The sequence below is a fragment of the Lissotriton vulgaris genome, chromosome 8 (assembly GCF_964263255.1).
Source record: "Lissotriton vulgaris chromosome 8, aLisVul1.2, whole genome shotgun sequence".
NCBI lineage: Eukaryota > Metazoa > Chordata > Amphibia > Caudata > Salamandridae > Lissotriton > Lissotriton vulgaris.
In genome coordinates, this window is record NC_141696.1 from 1553743198 (window position 1) to 1553764609 (window position 21412).

At 48.2% G+C, this 21412-nt stretch overlaps 1 protein-coding gene across 1 annotated transcript in view; it reads right to left on the reverse strand.

Annotated features, from left to right (window-relative positions):
- The window catches only part of LOC147700373 (uncharacterized), a 126550-nt gene that overhangs the window by 100730 nt on the left and 4408 nt on the right, over positions 1–21412 (reverse strand). Inside the window, exon 2 of the mRNA XM_086935728.1 lies at positions 13111–13179. The gene's annotated coding sequence lies outside the window, so the exon portion shown is untranslated. The remainder of the gene's footprint in view (positions 1–13110; positions 13180–21412) is intronic.

Here is a 21412-nt window from a genome sequence, read left to right on the forward strand (position 1 = left end):
GAATTACACCAAACTTGTCAAAATGGTAGTGTCTGGTACGCAGATCACGCTTTTGGTTAAATAGTGTAAATCCCTCCAGTAGTTCCTGAGAAAATTAGAAGAGAATCAAATTATATATCTGGGCGGAGCCTAACCACATATCTCTGATCGTGAGATCTGATTGGCTGTCAGCATCTCATCGTGAGATCTGATTGGCTGTCAGCAGTTCATCCAAGAAGTGTTGGCACCCCGCGATTTTGCGCTGTACTCTGCCACTAGCGCTTTGGGAGCGCTTTACGCTTTATGTATCTTTCAGGACGGTGCCCACCCGGCATTGCCCGCTGAAATTGTCCCCGCTGTCCCCGCTGTTGCCGCCCGGCCGCGACCAGGAAGTCAGGAAGGCCGGGGTCGGAACTGCGGATCATCACGTGACCTTATTCCCTGGGCCGCGCTCTGATTGGCTGCCGGCCCGGGACAGGACAGAGGAAGCCGGAAGCTGCCGGGAGCCGACCCCGGGATCCGGTGAGTGAGGAGCAGCCGCGTAGCTAGGGGGGGGGGGGGGCGTGGGGGGCGGTCCGCCCCAGGCAGCACCAATTTTGAGGCGGCAGCACCAATTTTGAGGCGGCAGCAGCCGCGCGGGCCGGCACTGAGGCCTGTTGCGGCCGCAGTTCTGAGACCGGGTGGCCTGCTTCAGCTTCTGCAACTGCAGGCTGCCGCGGCTGCATGCACAGTGCACACAAACGCGGGACTTAGTTTTGGTAATTTAAATGAAAGTCCCGCGTTTGCACTGTGCGGCTGTGCCTGCCTGCTGCAGTTACCGCTGATCAGGAGTGCAGGCTGCAGTGCAACGCGGCCTAAGTCCCACCCGCCGCGTTAGTGACGTCACGTCCAGTCGCTCCTCCGACCGTTGTTGCCCCCCCCTCCCTCCCAGCCTCACTCAGAGTTCAGGGAGATTATTTATTGATGACGGCTTCCAAGCTGAATAGGCAAGAACTCATCGAGCGGGAATAGGGAGAGGAGCACCTCACAGGAGGAAGCTGAAGTAGAGAACCACGTCGAGACTTCAGTAAGAATGGCACACTAATACTCTAATTGTACTTTTTTTCTCTTGTAACCTGCACACTTGTCAATTTTTCTTCCTGCAATGTACTGTTTGCTACCTCACGTATTTTGTTTGCTTTGCTCACAATTACCTCATGTAACTTAACGTCTGCTTTTGTAATTTTCTCCTCATGTATCATTACTGTTTCTATTGTGAAGCGCTCTGACGCCTTTGCGTAAAGTCTGCGCTATAAAAAAAACACAAATAAATAAATAAATAAACGCGAAACCAGACGATCAGATATGCGGCTCTGGGCGGGATAGGAAGTTTGGCAACTTATCAGTAAAAGATAAACAGCTATTATACTTGAAGTGATGCATAGTTAACATCCGCACCCTGGGTAGGCATGAGTGACACTGATCAAGGGTATAATAAAATCCGACGTTGTGCCTGAGAACTTTGCCAGGAGGCAGTCCTTTGCTCTGACGTCACCCACTCTAATCTGCTGCTCTGCCTAGCGATGACTCGTACGGTACAGAATTACTTTAAAAGAGTGACATTGAAACTTTTGTTTTACAGAGAACGCTCACCGAAATCAGGGCTGGGTAGCTCCTAAAAAACACGCTGGCAAAGTCAATATGTATGGCTTTTAAAATGTGTATGATCACACGCACGCATGCACAGGCACACTACAAGACAGTCACAAATAACACCAATGCAAGCACACACAGGGCCACAGACATACTGCATACATTCCTGAATGCACATGGTGATGCATCAATGGATACACACCTGAGTGGTTACAAAGATTAATCGTTGCATACAGGTATGACTGTATAGACTGACTGGTATGGGTGTATAGAAAGATAATTACAAAGCTGTAGTTCGGTGTATGGGTTTATGCTTAATTGTGCTGTTAGAAAACTTGGATATGGAGCAATGAATAGATAAAAGGAATGCATCAGTATCAATGGGTGAATGGAATAATTGGTATAGATTTGTGGATAGATGCATGGAAATGGGTGAATAGATGGATGGAGGAGTGGTTTGGTGGACAGAGAGATGAGTGTGTGTGTTTGCACTGTAAGTGGGTGGGTGGACGCATGCCTGCCGTTATTGCTGGATTCAGGTGCAGGGCCAGATGGATAGATGAATGCATAGGGGCAGAGGGATTATCGGCAGCCCTGCCCTGCCGCTGCATCCCAGCCCGGGTCTCGAGTCTCTGCAGTGACTCCCGGCTCCCTTCCCGTGCCCTGGGTAGACTTGGGGGTATCGGTTAAAGGCTCAGCCCACAGGCGGCTCTCAGCTCCCCACCATTGGCTGCACTTCCAGCCCATTAGGAAAATGAAGCCCTCTCTCCGGTTTGCCGAGCTCCTTGCAGTTTTCTGTAACCCGAGACATCTTGCGGTGGGTCACAGGGGGCATGCAGAAGCACAGGGTGCAGCCATTTCTCTCTACTGTACTCACCCCATCCTGCTCTTGGGATGCCTTTCTTCCCCAACCTGTGCTATGCTCACAGTGTCCTATGCTACCTTGTGTTTTGTTAGAAAAGCTTTAGTGCTCACAACCAAGAACTGAGTCGCCTCATGGCACTAAATTGTTTTTCTTTTGTAAACATGTCATGCTCACCGCCGCAACTCTTCATCCTATTCCTTAGTCCCTAACCTCTCTTCCTCACACCCTCCTCATTCTTTTCATCACTCCCTGCCTTTTCTCCCTCAACCTGGCCCTCCTCATTCTCTTTATCACTCTCTGGCTTCTCTCCCTCATACCGACCCTCCTCATTCTTTTCATCACTCCCTGGGCTCTATCCCTCACACCGGCCCTCCTCATTCTTTTCACCACTCCCTGATCGCTCTCTTGCACACTGGCCTTCTTCATTCTTTTTATCACACCCTGGCCTCTCTCCCTCACACCCTCCTTATCCTTTTGATCACTCCCTAGCTTTTCTCCCTCATACCGACCCTCCTCATTCTTTTCATCACTCCCTGGTCTTTCTCCCTCACACCGGCCCTCTTCATTCTTTTCATCTCTCCCTGGCCTCTCTCCATCACACCTGCCTTCATCATTCTTTTCATCACCCCCTGGCCTCTCTCCCTCACACCGGCCCTCATGATTCTTTTCATCACTCCATGGTTTCTCTCCCTCACACCGGCCCTCCTGATTCTTTTCATCACTCCCTGGCCTCTCTCCCTCACACTGGCCCTCCTCATCCTCTTCATCACTCCCCGGCCTCTCTCCCCCACACCCTCCTCATTCTCTTCATCACTCTGCCAGTCACCGATGTATTCAACTGTGTAGCCTTGGACCGTGTCATGAATTTGCATGTGACTTGCCTTGATCGAGGTAACTAATAGCGGCAATACTACGTGTCTCGCTGGCCTCTTTCAAGTGCTGGCCTCCTTTTTCTCCAGCACCCCTCCCCCCTCTCCAGGGGTGGCAATCGGAGGGATAGCCCCGAGCGCCACAAGCTGTAGTTACGCCCCTGGTGAGGAGGGACCAAGGGAGAGCCCCGGAGCCCAAGAGCCACCGCAGCACGACCGGGAGCAGAGCGTAGCTCCCCCTGTGTGAAGAGAGCCCCGCCCGCCGCCAGCAAGGTCCCGAGGTCCGGAGCAGAAAGCCGGTGAGTGAAAGCGAAGCCGGAAGCTGCCGGGAGCCGACCCCGGGATCCGGTGAGTGGGGGGGGGACCAAGGGAGAGCCCCGGAGCCCAAGAGCCGCCGCAGCACGACCGGGAGCAGAGCGTAGCTCCTCCTGTGTGAAGAGAGCCCCGCCCGCCGCCAGCAAGGTCCCGAGGTCTGGAGGAGAAAGCCGGTGAGTGAAAGCTGGCTTGGGGTGGTAGAGTGAGGCCACGCACCCCGCCGGTGCAACCTCCCCCTAAGCGGCCCCAGTTGCTAGTAACTTTTTTCCTCTAGGCTCTCCTTAGAAATGCCAGCCACCCGGTGAAAATATCTTTGGATGCCCATCACTGCTACGGAATTGCAGGCCATACTCAGAAGCATTATTGGAAATCCCATGTTTGCCTTGACCATAAACTTCCCTTGCTTCAGTCCACTGATTTATTCCACAACCATTGGGGTGTAATATTAACAAATGGAGCGTTCTAAGTGTAATCATTTCTCTTGAACCCACTCATGAAGTCAACAGTGTATAACTTGATTTCAAGCAATGGTGTCAAGAACCTAAAGGTGCCACCCTGAGAACCAGCTGACCCTGCTCTCCTTGGCAGGGGGTCCTGGCTTAATCCGTGTTTATATCCATTGGATAACTTCACTGTGAGTATATATATATATATATTAGCTTTTAAAAAACCAATGAAATTCACTGAAGAAACCATAGGTTATAGACTATATATAGTTAGGAATTAGCCTTTAAAAAACCTTGGAAATTCACTGAAAAAACCATAGGTTTTAGGCCTTATATAGTTAGGAATTAACATATAAAAACCATTGAAATTCCTCCTATATAGTTAGCTGGACATTTTATTGATATAAAACCAATGAAATTCCACATATAGTTAGTTGCACTAACTATATATTTCGCGCATCCGCAATCCAATGCTGATGATGTCACATATTACATCATTCATGACATGGTCAGTGACATCACTGATGACATCACTGATGACAGCTCATTTAACATCAATGATCACACCACTGATGATATACTTCATGTAATAATACAATGCACCTCCTTACACTCTAATATAACCTCTGTTACACCTAGTGTAAAATACAGAGTATCATTTTTGAAACTATTGACACACCAATACCATTTACTACATACGCACTCACTGATTCCTACGTCTACATTCACATTCATTCATTCACCCATAAGGTCACTCGTACATACAGTCACTCATCATTACAACACTATCATATGCACTCATACACCTATGCAGACACTCACACACAGCCACTCATCCATGGAGTTACTCACACACCTACTCAGTCCTGTAAAGAATCAATCACACTTTGATTTCTTCATCTATACAGTTAAACACAGAACAGCTTACATTTTCACAGATATACTAACACATACTTACTCACTTATACAATCAAATCCTTCATCCATACTCTTATACATCCACTCATTCTTCAATATGTAAAACATATTTAAACTTTACAAAAACATACAGACACTGGATGATGTCATCAGTGATGTCATTTGAGATGTCATCAGTGATGTCATCAGTGATGTCACTGACCATGTCATGAATGATGTAATATGTGACATCATCAGCATTGGATTGCGGATGCGCGAAATATAGTTAGTGCAACTAACTATATGTGGAATTTCATTGGTTTTATATCAATAAAATGTCCAGCTAACTATATAGGAGGAATTTCAATGGTTTTTTATATGTTAATTCCTAACTATATAAGGCCTAAACCCTATGGTTTTTTCAGTGAATATCTATCTATCTATCTATCTATCTATCTATCTATCTATCTATCTATCTATCTATCTATCTATATATATATATGTATATATATATATATATATATATATATATATATATATATCAGACACAGTTGCAGAAACCCATTTGAAGAAAGAGCCGCAAAAGGTTAAATTAAACACTCGGTTTAATGGGAGCTATGCTGACAGCTTGCCAAAAATGGGGAAAAAGCTTCTTACAAAGTCTTGCGCCAAATCCAGCCATCGCTCAAATTCAGCTTCGATCAAATCAGAAGATACCCATTGCCACCAGCAAAAAACATACCACATCTTGCTAAATGTTGGCCCTGCTAGAAGCAAAATATTATAAAAGGGAGCACGTGGAGGAAATACTTAACGCAAACATACATCCAGAGAACCCTAATTGTATATCTTCTAGAGAAGCTCCTGGGTCCCTCTAGTCTTTAGGATTAAATGGTCTTTCACCAACACATTGAGCTTGGTTTGCTGCACAATAGATGCCTGAGCCCCCGTAGATTTAAAGGAATCAATCACTGTAGGAAGCTGTCTCTCTATATAGTGTACTAAAAAGAAGTGCACTGTGCAGAGTTCACACAATTGTTTTTCAGAGGCTAAAGTAGATAATGCGAACGCTCTCTTTTGTGGCAGTGTGGGCGAGCAGTTAGACTCATCCGGAGGGTAGCACAAGCATTTGTTGTACTCATAGAGGCAATAAATGAGACACACTCAAAAAATAAATCTCAGACCAAATTTGAAAAATAACACTTCTTCTTATATAGGTTTTGAAACCAAGAACTTCGTTCATTCTTCAATATCTTTATTTACAAGTAGGCAAACAGTTCAAACTTGGGAGGTGGAGCTACGCGGGCATCCAAGATGGTCGCGTGAGCAGAGAGCTCCCGAGACCCGCGCCGCCCTTCTTTATCTATCCTGCAGATATCCTGGTCACTTCGACGGGCTTTTGGAGTGCTACTCTCACTGATGCTGTCGATCCTTTTTTGGTCGAAATCGGACCTCGGGGACCATTTTTCTATCGTCTCCAACTTTCTGGCCTAACCCCAGACGCAACCGGGGTCTCAACTGCCTATTATGGCCGAGCTGTAATGCAACAACAACGGCTGTCTGGCATCTGGCCCACCGGTGGTGTGCCACTTTCACTTTCGGTTTCCGGCCCTCTCGTCTCTGACTCCTTGGGACCTCCTACTTCGTCTTGGCCTGCCACTCTCACGGTGAACCCTTTCCTTCTCTGGGCTGGCAAGGAGGCCCGTTGCATCCTCTCGTAAAACTACACTTTTGCGTTTTGGGACTTGTCACCGTCCCGCTGCACTTGGGTGTCTCCGGCCGCCGCTGAATGCAACATGGCGACAAAACCTGAGGCGGAGAAACGCAGGAAGACTGTTACTCGGGGGGGGGTCGATCCAGTCCAATATGATCGAGCGCTACACCCAGCCGAGAGGCTCCCCCAGTGTCACCAGTGTTGGCTTGGAAGACCCGAGGACCGACATGTCGTCTTCCTCTGAAGTGTCTCTTCAAGACCTTTTGGCCGCCATTTCTGGACTCAAGGCCGATATGAGTCAGAAATACGAAGCCATCGTGTCCAAGATAGACACGGTGGCGGTGGATGTTACTCTTATTCGAGCCGACCTGGCCAAGACGAACGAGAGGGTGAAGGCATTGGACTTCAAGGCATCGAGTTTGGTGACGGACATGGCGGAGGCGCAATCCGAGATAGGAAATCTGCGTTCCTCACACGACCTCTTGCTTAAACGCATGGAAGACTATGATAATAGGGCCAGGCGGAACAACATACGCTTGGTCGGAGTGCCGGAAAGCAATGATGCTGCCTCGATCGATCTACTGGTCGAGGAACTTATTGTCGCTAAACTCGCTCCTGCAGGACTCAGCAAGTTCTTTGCCGTAGAGCGCGCCTATTGCTTCCCAGGGGGTCAGGTGAAGCCGGGAGGCCCGCCGAGGCCTATCATCGCTAGACTGTTTCACTATCGGGACAGAAACGCTATCCTACAGGCCGCTCGTAAACACGGCCCGTTGAAGTACGATAATAACTCTGTCTCTATCTATCCTGACTTCACTCCCCAAGTGCAACGACAACGATCTGGGTTCCTCGGAGTGAAGCGTCGTCTGAGAGATCTGGGACTGAAATACGCCATGCTGTTTCCAGCTCGCTTGCGGATTGAGTTCAGAGAACGAGCTTATTTTTTCGATCAGCCGGACCGTGCTAGTGACTGGTTGGACTCGTTGCCGAGAGATGACACTGAGAGCGGAGGCCCTGGTGGTGCGGAAGGTGGTGCAACGGCCCAGGATTAACGTGGGCCCCCAGAGGTCCGACTTGAGACTATGAACTCTACAGAGTAACTTTATTGTATGCTTTATGATTATGCCGGTGGTGGTGCGGGTGCGGGTGATTTCTCCCTTCCTCCTCGGGGGGTTCTTTGTGTAGATCAGATGGGGCGACAGGCACACTGCAGTTTGGGGTGGCTTTTTAGTCAGCAGGGGTGCAGGGTGGGGGGCGTTGTAACGGGTTCTTGGTTGGGGGGTGGTTTTTGGGGACTTGGTTGTGTTTCATGTTTTTTGTTATTTTCCCTTTTTCATGGTATGTCACTGATTGCAAATATTCTGTATTCGTGGTTGTGGGGGGGGGGGATTGGATCGGGTCGCTTTTTCTGGGATGGGGGGGTGAGATGCAGGTTCTTTCTTGGAACGTCAACGGTTTGGGTGACAGAATTAAACGTGGCATTGTGTTACAGTTTCTGAGGCGCCATGCCCCTGATGTTGTGTTCCTTCAGGAGACGCACTTGATCGGTAATGCCTGTAAGGCTCTTGACCGTCGGGGCTATCGACTGGTCGCCCACACTGGTTTCACCTCCGGGTCCCGGGGAGTGGGTATAATGGTGAAATCCTCCCTTGCCCTTGAGATTGATGATGTTATCCTGGTCGGGGGCGATATGCTGCTGTCTCCAGGAGATGGGAGGGTAAACCAATTGTATTAGTGGTTGTGTATATTCCCCCGGGGCTGCAGGCTACCACTTACGCCGATCTTGGCAAGACTCTTCTTGGTCTCCCTGATGGTCTGCTGGTCATGAGTGGAGACTTTAACTCTGTTATGTCTGGCGAATGTGATCGGCTGCCCCCTAGAGTTTTGCCGCAATCCCAGATGTGGCTCTATGAGATGGCTGAGACTTTTGGTCTGGTGGATGTTTGGCGTTCGCTACACCCTGCCCTGATGCAGTATACCTTCCACTCTGGTGCACATGGCAGCCTCTCTCGTATAGATTACTTCTTTATGCTGGCTTCTACTCTATCCTTGGTCCGGGAGGTTCGCCATCTCCCCCGGGGCATCTCGGACCATTCCCCCTTGATGATTAGGATTTCTGTGGGTGGTCTGCTTGGTAACAGAGTTCCCCCTGTTCCCCCCCTGGCACTTCCGGAACCCCCGGCTCCGCTCAGATATGGTGAAGGCTATTGACTGTTACTTTGATGAAAATGTGGGTTCGGTCACCTCCCCTACGGTTCTCTGGGAGGCCTTTAAAACTGTTATTCGGGGATCTGCACTATCTCTCATTGCTGCTGAGCGGAGGGCTAAGAGGGAGGCCGTTCTGGCCCTTGAGACTGAAATCACGGCGCTTGAAAGAGAGCTGGGTGGGGACGGCACGCCTGCGCTGTTACACACTCTGGAACTGAAACAGGCAGATTACAAGGCTTGTGTTACCGATGCTGCTAAGTTGATGTGAGCGAATCAATTGGGCCGGCTGTATGATGTGGGTGACAAGGCCAGCAAACTCCTGGCATGGCTGGATAAGGCTGAAAGAGCGAGTCGTGTTGTGCCTGTTATTGTTCGCGAATCTGGTGAGAGTGTGTCTTATCCCGGCGAGATTGTTGATTGCTTTGTTGACCACTTCCGGAAGGTTTATACCCCAGTGAGTGATCGTAATGAGGCTGATTCCAGGCTGTTGTTGCGTGATATAGCTCTTCCTTCTGTCTCGGAAGAAGAGGGCCTTGCTCTGGAGGCTCCCTTTACGGTGGATGAGATTGCCCTTGCTATCCGATCTTTACGTTCAGGTAAGGCGATGGGCCCGAATGGTTTGCCCATCGAACTCTACAAACTTTGCCCGGACAAGATGGCCGCCCATCTGCGCAGCATGTTTCTTGATGCGTCCGAGGCTGGGATCCTTCCAGCGCCTAGCTGCTATAGTGGTCATTTATAAGGATGGCAAGCCTCGTGATCGCTGCACCTCCTACCGCCCCATTTCCCTGCTAAACGCGGAACCTAAAATCCTGGCCAAGGTTCTGGCCAATCGGTTGTTGAAGGTGATTTGTGACTTGATCCATCCGGCAACTCTCACGGAGCCTGCGGTGGTGGCCTCTCTAGACACTACTATGGCTTTCGACACCATCGAATGGCCCTATCTATGGGCGGCCCTCTCCAAGTTTGGCTTTGGTCCTAACTTTATTGCCTGGGTCAAGCTCCTCTATGAACAACCACTGGCTCAGGTTGTGGTAAATGGTAGATGCTCTGGCCCCTTCCCGTTAGGCCGCGGCACCCGTCAGGGCTGTCCGCTTTCCCCGCTCTTATTCGCGCTGGCGCTTGAACCCCTTCCGGCGTGGCTCCGGTGGGAACCCTCGATTAAAGGGATCCGGTGGGCGCCAGATCTAGAGGATCGCGTCTCATTGTATGCCGACGATATCCTTCTTTATTTCACTTCCCCTCAAAAGTCCTTGAACATCCTCTTCGACGTTCTTACATCCTTCGGTAAGAACTCTGGATTGGTCATCAACTGGACCAAGTCCTGTGTTTATGTCATAGCTGGGGTTCTACCGCCTTTGCCTCGCAGGTTCCCAATTTTGGTGGCTGCAGACGGCTTCAAGTATTTGGGGATCTATGTCTCTATGGTCTCTTCAGCCCGCTATGAGCGAAACTTGTACGTTCCGCTCCGCCGACTCAAACAAGATGTGAGACGGTGGCGTGAACTGCCCTTATCCCCATTGGGCCGAGCGGCGCTTTTTAAAATGATGTCGCTGACCCAGTTCCTGCTCGCTACTTTCGCGAGGTCGAGAGTCTAAAGCGACAACTAATCTGGGATGGTCGTGCCCGTATTGCGTTGTCCAAGCTCACCCTTTCCTGGTACGATGGTGGTATTGCTTTGCCAGATATCAGACGCTATTATTGGGCCTCGCACCTGAGTGCTATTAATCATGCAACGTACTCATCGGAACCCGCTCCCGCCTTTGCCTTGGATAAATTTTTATTGCCCGGTGGCAACTTCAATAGGGCTTGTACTCGTAGTCACCAATCCGTCTCCTTACGGGTCCTACGAAGTGTGCAGTGCGGGCCTGGAGGGATGCAACTGTGGCTACGGGTTGGCGTGGCAAGCTGACGCGTATGACGCCACTGTATGATTCGGATCGATTGGGCAACCTTTGGAAGACGAAAGGGTTTGATAAGTGGGACTTGATTGGGATAAGTAAGGTGGAGGATCTTTGGGCACGGGGCGCTGTGAAGTCCTTTGCAGTCCTGAAACTGGAATACCGGCTTGATGACAAGGAGCACTTTCGATATATGCAGGTTCGACATGCCTTGTCCTCCGTCTTTCCCCCCGGTACTGATATTCCGCAATCCTCCCCTCTGGAGGACCGTGTCCTAGACGGCCCTGTCCCCGATAGCACGATTTCCTTAATATATAAGAAGCTCATTAACAACAGGGCTGACCAGCTGGAGAAACTTTGTGCTTCTTGGACAGCTGACGGGCTTGAACTAGACGATGAGGACTGGCAATCCGCTGTGCCCTCCCCGAAGGAGGTGGCTATTCCGGCTCGACTACGTTTTGTCCAGCTGAAGATCCTCCACCGTGTGTATGTGACTGGTATGCACCTGGTGCGCATGGGATTAGTAACGGATGGACGATGTAGGCGTGGGTGCGGTATGGATGGTACTTTTCTCCATGTTTTGTGGGAATGTCCGATGGTCTCGGCCTTCTGGTCTAGAGTGCACAATGTGATGGGACGTGTTACTGGAGTCCCTCTCCTTCCTGAAGCACGACGTTGCCTGCTTAATGTGTGGGAGCCTTCGGACTGTACTGCTGCTCAGACTCTTTGGGTCACTCTGGGCAACATGGTTGCGAAGAGGGATATAGCTCAGCTCTGGGGCTCAGCCAGACCACCGCTGCTCAGTGCCTGGAAGGAGAACATGGACTGGTGCATGTTTCGAGAAAAAACGGTGTATGAGGCACGGGGGCGTCCCAAGAAATGGTCCAGGGTCTGGGCTCAGTGGAATTCGTACCGCGGAGATATTTGCTCCCCTCCACTTGACTACGAGGCTCCTCTCCCCTCCTCCCCATGATTGACGTTCCGTTTCCTGTTTTCCATATTATCTGTGTTCTTTCTTCCTTCATGCTCGCCCCCCCTTGCCAGATGCGTTCCTTTATACACTTATTCCTTTTCCCCTTTCCCCCCCTCCTATGACCCTTGCCAGTATGATACCATGTGTTTGTGTGTTGTTGTTTTTCTTCGACAAAATCATAAAATTAAACAGTTCAAACTTGTGCGCCTTTAAGCACAATGCAGTCCTATGGGAGGAAAAGTCATAAATGCAATGAAGTACGGTACAGTCTACTTTACGGGTTCACCTTCTGGATTCGGAGTAGTAGGGGGCTGATTGTGCGAAGGACAAGAGAGACCACTGTAGTCTACACAAAACCTCATCTTTTTTGTATTTTTGGTTACAGAGAGCTAACAGACCAATGTATGATTTAGCAGTTTTGGACTTTACGAAAAAATAAGCTGGATGGGAGTACTTACCTAAGGAGGAGGAGTCTCAACAATGCTGAAAGTAGACGAAGACTTGCATAGGAAGAAGAGAGGAAAATATAGAACCAGCATAAACACTGACAAACAGGGAGAGAAGGAAACATTAGAAGACAGAAAAAACAATACAGAGGGATGACATGGTGAGGAAAAACCAACAAAGGGCAATAAAAGGTTCTCTCATGCTGGAAATCTTTGACCCCCAGACCTGGGAAGCGGAGGACCACCAACGAGGAGTCGACTCACGGAGGAGGATACCCTGCTGCACAGGGAACACGATGAGGAGCTCCAGCACATATGTCAGCCAGGAGGAATCAAAGCTGAGGAGCTCTGTTAGAGGGAGGAGCACCATGGGGCAAAGAGGCAGACCTCGAAATACAGGCAAATTACAGAGATGGAAGCCTGCACGCCACCTGAAAACACTGTGGCCCCACCATGGTTCTGAGGAGGACTGTGGCTGACCAGGTGCGCAAATGAGGTAGTTCGGGGAAGGAACAGGTAGGGAAGAGTACAGGCATAGAGGCTGGTGCGGAGTCCAAGGATGACAACTGGGGTCAAAACCATGACAATCGTGCATATGACCCTGAAGTCTCCTGGGTTTCTTTTCTTCTAGAAGCAAGTCTTGATGGCCAAACTAAGTGCCTTTTTTCTGATGGGTAAGAAAGTGTGAAGGGCTAAGTAACATAGAAGAAAGGATAAAACAGGAGAAACAAACAGAAAGAAATTCAAGCAGACCATGGAAAGCAGAAGAGGCTGGAAAAGATATAGTTGGGAAGAACAGCAATCGATCCATCGGCTCTACAATAATTGAGATTTTTATTTATTTGACCTGTGTTATAATGACACTTACCTTTACCTTTAATATGAGGACATTGGAGGTGGAGCCTCAGTCGCTCTCTGGAGTCTGCAGGGCCAAATCCTAAGGAAAGTAGAAGAACGAATCCTATGAGATCTTTACAGACTTTTTGAAGAATTTGAGCCTGTATGATGAATGAAGAACAATACAACACTTAATTACTCAGAAAGCCTTGTAATTGACCCAGGTTACTGTATTAAAACAAACAAAACAGAGACCGAGAAATGAATATGCAGAGTTCCTCAGCCTCACCCTTTTCAACATGTACATGACACTACTCGCCAACATCATCATCGTCATTTCCTACTCCAATCATACACAAGTCATCTTCTCCCGAACGGACAAAACAACCACCGCCAGAACCAACTTCACAAACTGCATGACCTTGATAGCAGACTGGGTGTGAACCAACTGCCTGCAGCTGGTACTGGTCTTTGACAACAAGACCTCCTCAATGAACTCCACCTGGTGGCCATTGAATATAAGACCAAACCCTGCACCCACAGGCCACGCAAGTAATCTAGAGATCACCCAAAATAACAAACTCAGCATGGCGGCTCAGGACCGCTCTAACTCCCCGGTATTCTCTTCATGTGAATACCTCTGCCTAGACATCTTGAGCAATAACAAACCAATATGCTCACTTCACTCTTTCTACCATCCTCCAGGCAACAACCATACCTTCATTGAGCACATCGTGGATATTTTAGCAACAAATGTCGGTCAACAGATACCCAGATCTTCCTGGGAGACTTCAACCTCCACTGGAACGATCTAAACGACCCAGAGGTCAATAGCCTCAAAGCTTTCCTGTCCGACCTCAACCTGTCCCAAATTTGCGATAGTCCCACCCACGATAAGGGCTCAACCCTTGATCTAGTGATCTCCAAAGTAGACTCTATTCAGCTTGAATCGATTCTTCCTTGCGACTGGTCTGACATAATCACATTCCATATCAAAGAAGTAGTTAAATTAATCTCTATCCAGCCTAAGAGAACAAAAATCTGGAGGATGAACCTAGATAACCTCAATCCTACCACACTCGCAACCACCAGCCACATCTTCACACCACCACTGGATGGCTTAGAGGATGTACAGGACTTGACCAATCACTACTTCAACTGCATGAACACGATACTCTACAACCTAGCACCCCTACAATTGAAAAGAGTCACCACAAAGGACTCAAACCCTTGGTACAATGGTAGGCTAAACGATGACAGAAGATCCCTGAGAGCAATTGAAAGGCAATGGAGATCCACTCTATCTGCTGCCACCTCAAACTACTAAGAAGTACCAGAAACTCCTTTTACAGAAAGATTAGAAGTTCAAAAGCGGACTTTATATGTAAACAATTAGACCAAGCTAAGAACTGCCCCTAAAAACTATTTGAAAGAATCAAAAATCAAAGGTTGTCTTCCACTCCCCCCAAGCTAGTCCAGAAACACTCCCCAATTGTGAGGAGCTTGCCGCCTTTTTCAACACAAAGACTGAAAATTTAAAGACAGACCTACGTAATGACCTACTATCCCACATCCACACAAACACTATTACCACGCTGACCATACCAATGACCCGGCCTAATTGTTCTTCAAAGCTCGACCTCAAGAAATACGCTTCCTAGTCCACCTTCAACTTCTACAGTGAAGTAACTATCTTAAATATGCTCATGGCCTTGAATCCCTCTAACCATTACACAGATCCTCTCCCTGCAACCCACTTAAAGACCTTCCTGCCACAGCTAGTGACCCTATGGACCAGGATTATAAACACCTCTCTTCCTCAAGGAACCATCCCCGACATCCTGGTCAGGTATCCCCCATTCAAAAGAAGGTATCAGCTGCCCCGTCAGACTTGAATAACTATCGTCCTATATCCAACATTTCGACCCTGGCCAAATTGCTCGAAAAATGTGTCCACATGCAGCTTAGTAGCCACATCGACTACTTCAATCTGTTAGATCAATTCCAATCAGGCTTTCGATCGGGGCATAGTACTGAATCAGCCATGACCCACATCATAGATGACGCCCTACAAATACTGGATCAAAACAAAGCCTGTTTGTTAATCCTACTATACTTATCCTCAGCCTTCGATACAGTCAAACACAGCAATCTACTAGACCTCTTGAAACATAGAATGGGTCTATCTGGAACAGTGTTAAACTGGTTCACTTCTGTCCTCCAAGACAGAACGAAAAGATTCAAGATCAACCAATCTTTATCCAACCACACCCCAGTCACCTTGGGAGTATCCCAGGGATCCTCCCTCTCCCCTACACTCTTCAATCTGTTTATGGAACCACTCACTGAGCTTCTCAACTCCTCATACATGCAATATCACATGTACGCCGATGACACATCTCTACATTAAGGTCGATTCTCTCGAAGATATCAAGTCCCTTAACTCAACGCTCCAAAAACACAGATCTGGCTGGCAAACAACAATTTAAAACTTAACACACAAAAAACTGAATTCCTCCTTATCGCTCCCCCCAAACAAACAGACACGATCCGCGAATGGATGCAGCACCTAACTGCACTCGATGGTGAACTTCGCATTATTGAGTCTGCGAAATCCCTAGGAATAACTCTGGATAACAATCTAAACATGCAGAAACACATCAGCGCGGCAACTAAAGCAGCCAATTTTCAGATGAACACACTGAGAAGACTGAAACCATTCATACCCGCAAATGACTTTAAACAGGCAGTCCAAACCCTAATAATTTCCAGAGTGGATTACGCGAGTGTCGCTCTATGCAGCCTTCCCAAATCAACAACCGCTCCGCTAAGAGCCTCAATCAATACAACTGCTAGACTCATCACAGGCTCCAGAAGAAACTGCCACATTTCCCCCGACCTCCGTGCCCTCAACTGGTTACCTTTTGAGGCCAGAATCCATTTGAAAATCGCATGCATGACTCATAAGGCATTGCACCAAAAAACACTGAGATACCTTGCCGAGAAACTAGTACTATCGGGTGGTAGCAGAACTACTAGGAGCTCTGATAATTTTCTACTAAAACCAGAACGTTTCGCCAAGAAAAAAAACGTACAATCGTACCTTTTCAGGAATGGCCACCAGGATTTGGAACGCCTTGCCCCAGAAACAAGATTGAATCCGTCCGCTGCTTTCTTCAAAAAAGAAGTGAAAGCGATCCTCTTATCTAGATTCACCTGAACCTTCTTATATATTTTTGTTGATATGTGCTAGTCGCTAACTTTTACCACGTATGTACTCGCTTAACCCATCGTACTCTTATGTATTTGTCAATCACCGTTATGTGCCTTGTAAAGTGCTCTGATACACGCGAGGGTCTTGTTCGCGCTAAACAAAACAATGCTTCCACTTCCTATTCATGTTGCGAAAAAATCTTCAAATGGATGCCTCAGAGCACATGGGGCAGTATTACAATAAGTGCCCCGGGTTCGCAACGGGCATTTGCACCCGCTTTGCGCGCCCCGGGGCACTTTGGTATTATAGAAGGGGGTGCAGACGCTCGTATGTCCCCTTCTATAATACTGATAGTGCTGGAGCACTTAAAGCGCCAGCGCTACCTTCAGAGGGTGTTTCCTCATTGCATAGGCGCTTACCCTATGCAAATGAGGGAATTCCTTTGACTGAGCCTGCGCCATATTACCGAAACGGGCGCAGAGTCAAAGGAGCCCTCAGGAGGTTCACTGACAGTGTGCCATTTAAAAGGCGGCGCACTGACAGCAGCCCTCAGCGGCGGCTAAAAGGGTTCCCATGGACACCCCAGACATTCCCTTGCAGGCGGGTGCCGTCACTGACTGCAGCCGCTTGGAAGGGGATCTCTATTCGCCTGTTAAAGTGCACACAGGTGCCGCCTGCACTGTGAAAACACGGAGCAGCTGCTTCGTGTTTACACACGAATGTGATGCCCCCAGGCCAGCGCATACAACATAATAGGGTGCATTGTGATTGTTTGCGCCTTGCGCACCTTTTAAAAGGTGCACCGGGCGCAAACAATCACAATGCATAATACGGCCCCAGATGGATCGTCATGAAAGTACTCATCCCCCGTAGGCTGGACTACTGCAACACTCTACACCAGAATCTCCCAACAACTGCAACAAAAACTCCAGATCCTCCAAAATACAGCTGCAAGACTCCTATTTGAGCTCCCACCCTGCACCCACATCACACCACACCTAACCTTAGGAAGCTTCACTGGCTCCCCATTCCCAAGCGCAGTCAATTTAGACTTCATGCACACAAAGCCCTACACAACATCGGACCGGAATACCAGAACACCCACAACTCTTTCACCAACCACCCAGACACCTCCGTTCTGCCTCACTCTCACACTTCTCAGCATTAGCAAAAGCAAAACTGGAGGTTGCTCATTCTCCTACATTGCACCCAAGACATGGAACAACCTCACTCGACACATCAGAGCCTCCACCTCAATCTTGAGCTGAAAACCTGGCTCTTTGTATAAGAAGAACTTTGAGGACACAAACTACACACGTGCCCAAGCACCTGGATTCCTTCCCGGATGACAACTCACATTTCACACCCTCTTTTTGCCAAAAAATCCTCTGTTACATGCACTGTCTGTGTGGAGAGAGAGAGAATGTGTTTAAGAGTGTCTGTGCTTCTGTGTGTGTGTGCCTGTCTGTCTTCGAATCAGGCTTAGTCTATCTGTTTCTGCATCTATCTCAGACCCCTGGGGCTGTTAAGACAAGAGCACTCTAGGCTTTGGACTGGAGGCAAGTAATAGGGTTAACATACATGTACATTTCCCATCATATTTCATCATTTCCATTTTTATTCTCTCATTTATTGTCCATGGATTAATACTAATTCTTAATTTTAATAATTCACATGTGAACCAACGATTAGGCGAACTATCCAAATATGGGAACCCTTCTCCATCACGTCTTATGCCGCTCCCCTGTGTCATTTTTTGGTTTTGCCAAAGATCCCCTAGTGAGATCTTTTGTTTGTTTCTTTCCTTGGATCTCATTGGTCAGCGCCTGTCAGTATCACTTTCTTCCTCAGGTGTTTGTCCCTTCGAAGGAGCATGGACAAAGAACTGATTAATTACTTTATAGGTGTCCTTCCACTATTCAGGGTGGGATTCAGGTACTTTTTGAAATTCTTGAGCTCTCCTGTCATCATTGCCTTGTTGTCGTCGTTGCCTGCCCATTGTTGCTTGGACGGCCACCTCCTGCTGTTTTTGTTTGCCCTCTACCGTCTCCAGTTGTCATTGCTTCTTACATTTTGGTTGCACCTAGCATTTTATTTAAACTAAGCATGAGCAAACTAAGCAAGCCTATCATCTTGGTTGTATTGAAAAGCAAAATGGTCAGATCTAAGGGCCATGCATATTATTATATTATTTGCTGTTTTTGTGCAGAAAAGCATGTGATCTCCTGTACATACAGGTGATAGACCCGAGAAAAGCAGTACAGGAAAGGTGACTTTACTCCCATGTCACTGTAGCCCCGAATCACACTGCAGACCAGTGGTAGCGGGTGCAATTTCAAAATGGCGGGACATAAATAACCTAGGTGAAATGCAGGGGGTAAGCAAACAAAACATCCAACCCCTGACTCCAATAAGAAGGATTACCTGGGGTAGGGAGAAATCTGCCACAAAAGTTTCTAATGTGAGACCAAGATTCTGAAAAAAATCCAGAACTCAAAATCAGAAGCGTGGAGTCCCAACACCCTTATGCAGAAGCTGCGACTGCCGCAGACAATTATTTTGTCTCCTCCGAAAAATGTTATGAGCACCCGTGCTGTGGATAATGAAAGATTGTACCCGCCCCAGAAGCGGTATTACTCGTGTGTGGGCACTTCCTATGCCCATATCCAACAGAGACCAAGCCAAAGCTGGCATCCACTTGCAGGCATGAGCGTATCTTTTTTCTCACTTTCCCCCTACACTGGTGCACAGATAAAGCTGCACACTTGCTCTGGTGGTCTGTGCAGACTCTGCGTTCAGGTAAAACACCAAAACAATTGCCTCGTAACTATACTTCACTCACACAGTTTGTACCCATCCAACGCTGGCACCCAAGGCAAGAGTGTCTTATTCCTCACCCATTTTCGCATCGAATCCATGCATAGTTGCTATGACAAGCAAGATAAAAATACAACTCCGGTCCTCAAGTGCATGAAAACACTACCTATATACACCAGATTAAGTTCAATCCATAGCACACCCACAGGGGAAGTGTGCTACGTCCTTTGAAAACACGCGTTGGCACCTAGTCAGGGTTATCAAGCGATATACATGTGCTACTACACTACCACCCTGGGACAGATCAGACCCTGACCTGTCTGCACCCCGTGCTCCACACAGCAGCAGGGTCCCTCTGTGAGGGGAGTTTCTGTGCACCGTCCGGGTCAGCGTGGCTGTCAGGTTTTCATTTTCCTTACATGTGATATTCCTATGTTTTCTGGGTGTGTCTGTGTGCACTTCAATTCTTTTGTGTGACGAGTCTCAAACTACTCATTGCCAATGACAAAATGGTCATCACCAATACAACACTGAACTAATTAACATATTCTGTTATATATATTAGTGTTGCATCTTGTACTGTAGACCTTGCGCTTTCACCTCTGATTTCACTGTGTGTGATGCCTTTATCTGCTCTGTTTTACAAAGCTTGGACTGCATTTCATTGTGAGTTTGCTCTTTCAATAAAAAACACTATGGTCCGAAATGTTAAATAAAAATATGCCTCCAGAACACTTCAGGGCCACAGAATGGTGACAAATCCCTTGGCAATGCAAGGTGGGGCAGGGTTTTATTTCGAAAAGACGTCTTCTTATCCACCTTCAATAACCACAGTTCAACTACTAACACTTGAAGATGTGTGATACCTGGGGCTCTGCAGCAATTAAAAGGGGGAGCCTTGGTTCCACCCAAATGTTTAGATTTAGGAAGAATCGATATTGAGCAAAAAAAACTAATACGAACAGAGAACTAAATTCATTCACAACCCTCATTCCTTTCTCAAAGCCAGCAAGCACCACACTCAACGTTTTCCATTTTAATGAGATCAAGCACAACAAACAGACTTTCCTGATAGTAACTAGAGACAGCCCGTGCCAAAGGTAACTCACTGCTTAAAAGGGTCGCATTAAGATCATGAAATATAATGTAAGGCAGCTCATTAACAAGCTGATGCTGGCCCAGAGTCCTTCAATCCCTGCACACTGCCTCCTTTTATAGAGGAGCTGGAGAGCATCAGGGGTCAGCCGCTGACCAGTGCGGGGGAGGGGTAGAGGGCAGTATTTGTACCTGGTTCAAGGGGCCATCTGATATATGGAAATAATACCCACTGTCACCAATGACCTCCTGACCCCTCACTCTTGCATGGGGCCAGCACCCTCCCGGATGGACTGCACAATTGGGATTGGAATGATTGTGGGCTGTGGACAGTGAAGTAGGGGTGGCGGGGGCAGGACCCGAGGAGTGATAAATGCAATGAAAAAGCAGTGCTATAAGTCACCAGTGCATTGCATATGTAGAAATGATCAGGACAGTGGTGTGGTTGTCCTACCGGTCAATGCTTCCTAATGGCTGCTTGCAGTGATGCTTCACGGGTGGGCGGTGCTGCAATTGCAGAGACCCGGTCTAGACAAGGCGCTTACAGGGAAAGGAGGAGGGAATGACTCGTCATAATGACGCTGAGGTCACATAATGACATAACACATACGATATGATACTTGGGAAAGAGGGTGGACAGGTGAGTGGGGCAACACGGACAACAGATGGTGGGAGGCTATCAAGGATAACAGAGAACTGGGGGTAGAAACAAGGACAACATAAGGTGGGAGGGCAGGTGGGGCTGCAAGCAACACTGACAGAGAAAAGAGGGAGGGTAGATGGGGCAAGCAACACTGACACAGAAAGGAGGGAGGGTAGATGGGGCAAGCAACACTAACACAGAAAGGAGGGAGGGGAGGTGGGGGCAAGCAACACTGACACATAAAGGAGGGAGGGGAGTTGGGGGCTGCAAGCAACACTGAAACAGAAAGGAGGGAGGGTAGGTGGGGCTGCAAGCAACACTGACACAGAAAGGAGGGAGGGTAGGCGGGGGCAAGCAACACTGACACAGAAAGGAGGGAGGGCAGGTGGGGCTGCAAGCAACACTGACACAGAAAGGAGGGAGGGTAGATGGGGCAAGCAACACTGACACAGAAAGGAGGGAGGGTAGGCGGGGGCAAGCAACACTGACACAGAAAGTAGGTGGGGCAAGCAAAAACATTAAGTGGAATAACTGGCTACTCAGTGTTTCTGGGGCACAGGACAA